This window comes from Arachis ipaensis, chromosome B08 (genome assembly GCF_000816755.2).
Source record: "Arachis ipaensis cultivar K30076 chromosome B08, Araip1.1, whole genome shotgun sequence".
Lineage (NCBI taxonomy): Eukaryota > Viridiplantae > Streptophyta > Magnoliopsida > Fabales > Fabaceae > Arachis > Arachis ipaensis.
In genome coordinates this window covers 8,044,824-8,048,604 of record NC_029792.2, presented here as the reverse complement: position 1 = coordinate 8,048,604, position 3,781 = coordinate 8,044,824, and the positions used below count along the sequence as shown (strand labels likewise).

Below are 3,781 nucleotides of genomic sequence, written 5' to 3'. Positions count from 1 at the left end.
TTAAAATATTAAAATTAAATCTTTAAATACAATTTTTCAAATCATAATATACGAAGCGAATTAAGAACTTTAAAAATGTAATTTTTGTGTTAATGTAAGAACAAGTTTTCCCAAACATATAATTTAATTATATAATGTTTCGATAATGATAATGATAGTATTTGATTTAAATTAGAATATGTCTAACTTAAGTATAAAAGAACAGTTCGATCCACAAATATATTACGTTAAGTAATTTATGGTAAATACTGCATTCCAAAAATATGATATAAATTGCTTAATTTGATAAATACATTGGTGGTCGATTCTAAAATTTGAACTTATTTAAATTTGTTTAACTTAAGCATAAAAGAACTACAATTCGGTATATATAAGTATTTTATTACGTTAAATAAGATAGAGTCAAATCTAAAAAGTATAATATTGACGGCTTAATTTGAAAGAACACCCTTTAATTATTCACTATCTTAGGAATGTTAGAAATAAATTAAGGACATGTTAATAATCAAGTATTCAACTGAGTAAAGACAAATTAGCCGTGAATGAGCGTATATGTGTTTAGTTTAGCATTTAAATCACATCGGTAATGTTAGAGAAAAAAAAGTCAAAATTTATTTTAATAATTAATAAATATTAAATAAAATAAATTTTAATTATTTTTTATTAAGTAGAAGAAGAAGAAGAAAAAGATGATAATGATGATAAAGGTGGTGGTTATATAATTCAAACAGAGACGCTGGGAATGATAATTGATGGTAACATTACGTTGATGATCAAAGAGAGAAGCTAGGGTTGGAGAAGGGAGAGTAATTCAGAATTTAAAACTTTAGATCTCTCGTTGAGTGGATGAAGAGATACTTAGGACGCTGACTCTCTTGTTGATTTGATTTGCGACAATTAAAAAGCTAACTGCCGCTATCTTAATTTCTTTTGTAGTAAAACTATAAACTGTTATTATTACCATTCCTATCTTATCGATTTGTGACGATTTGATAAACAACTGCTAATTAACCGTCGCTATCCTTCGCATTTACACTACAGCAAATGCGTTCTAGTTTTACGGAGTTATCATATATATTGATTACTCATATGATCAACCAATAAATTTGGAAATAGCTCCACAAAATTTTAGTTGGCGAGTATTGCTACGGCATGGTAATATAAATTCTCAATACTTCAAGTTTACCTACTAGTACTATAAATAACTGAAGAGTGTTAGAGTAGTCTTGGTTAACTTTATTAAAATATACTAGATATTATGGTAAGTAGAAGAGTAGCAAGGGGCTCTCCAAATGTTAGAAAATATGCACTCATGCATTCATTGTTTGTTTTGGAAATAAATGATTAGTACTTGTGTTTTTAGTAGCTCACTCAATTATTTGTGATCTTATTAATTTTTTTAAGATCCAATAAAACCATTCAATAATACACATATTATTTTATAATGTGTGGTGAACATCTTCACCGTCATGCATGGTTGAGGGCTTAATGGTACCGTAATTTGTTGTTAGCCATAATTAGCCGGCCAAGAAAGAATAGTAAGGTTATAATAGCCAATAGCCATCATAGGCATATTATATGTGGACTTAATGCAAAGAAAGGTCTCGTCAGTAATGAAAGTTTGTGCTATACATTAGCTGAATTTGGTCATGCATTATAAGATTTAGCGTGTTTTCTCTATTCGTTTTATGAAAAAAGGACAAGATTCTTTAATATAATTTTGACGTAAATCTTTATTATTCAAACGGTGGCTTGATCATTATCAGTTTATCACGAAGCAATTTTTTGACAAAATTCCAAACAATTATATACAGCATAATTGAAGCTCATCCCTAACATAAAAAATTCAAATTATTGTCTTCATAAAAGGAATTATACATTTTTTTTTTGAGGAAAGAATTATAATTTTATTATTGTGTATGTGTACAAATGCATGCTAATTTGGAATTCTGTTATTTCTTTAATTTTAAAGAAATAAAATTCTTTTTCCGGTCAAGCAAGTAGTAATTTTGTGAGCTACGCGAAACATAGAAATATCGATGGCAAAATGGCAATGTCATAGGGGTATTTTAATTTTAATAAAAAAATGAAAATAGTTTCTACATCTACATCTACATCTACAGTAAAATACTAGTACTAGTAGTAGAGAGGAATAGTAGAAGTGTAGAAGTAAATGAAGGAAGAAGCAAAGGTGATGGTGACGTGGTGTGTAGGTTATGTGGTGAAAGGGGATGCCAGGTGTCTCATTTGAGGGAACAAAAATGCTTTTTCTGTTTCTCTTTTGTGTTGTGTGGTGATAGAGCCTCATATATATCATACGTACCTCTTTCGGATTCGGATGTTGGCGATATTTTTATAGCCTTGCAAATTTGGAAGCAACGCGGTGGCGCCACGTGGCAAGCAAAGCATCGTGGAGATTCCGATTTGCTTGCGTGGCTTGATTTTATTCACTGGGTTCACACTAGGCCATGTGGGATATATGTGGATGGATGGATGTGCTCTTCTCCACCTGATTTGATTCTCTCTCTCTCTCTTATATCATCGACCACACCCAACCCATAATTTATCATCACCAACTCCAACCCTTCCTTTTATTCATTTCGCACACGCACTCGCGGATTTTGGAAACTGCAGTCACGCGCTCTTGTGGGACCCACACCCACGTGGTCTATGAGTCTATGGCATTTTTTTGCTTTTTCCATTGGTTAATTCCAGTATTCTCCGCTGCTTCCTCTAGCTACCAGTCTACCACACCCCATGCTCTTGTGGGTGTGTTTTATTTTATTTCGTCTTCTTTTTTTCTTAATATAATTATTAATTATTATTCTGTGTGCGGTGATGGAGAGGAAACAACGCCGTTTTCGTAATGAGAATGGAGTAGTAGTGTAGTACCGATTCCAAGTCTAGAATAGCCGTTTTTCAACGTTGGTTCGTCAACTCTTGCTAGTGCACGGAGACTTGAGGTTATGCGCCTCTTTTAATTATGTATAACATTTGTGAATATATTAGAATATAATTCATGACCTGTGTATATTGAATTCAAGCCATAGAATGCCTAACTTTGATTGTGTGTCAACAATGGAATAAACTACTATGCTTCATCACTTTTTCAGCTTCTCCCGTTCAGATTTCATATTTTCAGTCCTACCAATTTCGTCTTTTTTTTTTTTTCATTTTGGTTCTCCATTTCCCCCTATGTTTTCCTCTATTCTACTTGCAAATAATTTGGGTGTATGTGGTAATTTCAGCTTCGATTGCTAAGGAAATTGACGAATCTACTGAAGTAGTATTATATTTGAACTTCCCCAGCTGATACAACCTTTTTGTCTGTATGTATCTATTGACCTGTCTTGCAAGTTATGCACATGATGAAGCATGAGTGCATGACTGTATCAGCAATTCAGCGAGGACGATATATATAATTCATTCGTTTTGTTTCTCGTATATAGCTAACGTGTGTGTTGCTTTTATTTTTATTTTCGTATATGTAGGACACAATATGGGATACACTGATACACTAATAGGAATTGCGTTAACTACACATGACACTATTTTGGTGGTCGAAATTATTACTTGGACTTTCATTCATTTTTTTATAAAATTTTACTAAGAAAAAGTATAGATAATCAACAATATTTTTGAACAATGTGTAAATAATGTGAATTAATAGAGTTAAACGAGTAAATTAATTTTAAATTTAATTAGTGATATTAATAGAATATAATATATTTTTATTAATTGATAATTGTTCATATTATTCAAGATGATCATTATTTATCTA

The 3,781-nt window shown here is 31.3% G+C and overlaps 1 long non-coding RNA gene across 1 annotated transcript; it reads left to right on the top strand.

Moving 5' to 3' along the window:
* Positions 2,037-3,536, top strand: LOC107612073. Its single transcript, XR_001613589.2, has 2 exons — positions 2,037-2,963; positions 3,249-3,536. It is a non-coding gene; the product is annotated as an uncharacterized LOC107612073 (long non-coding RNA).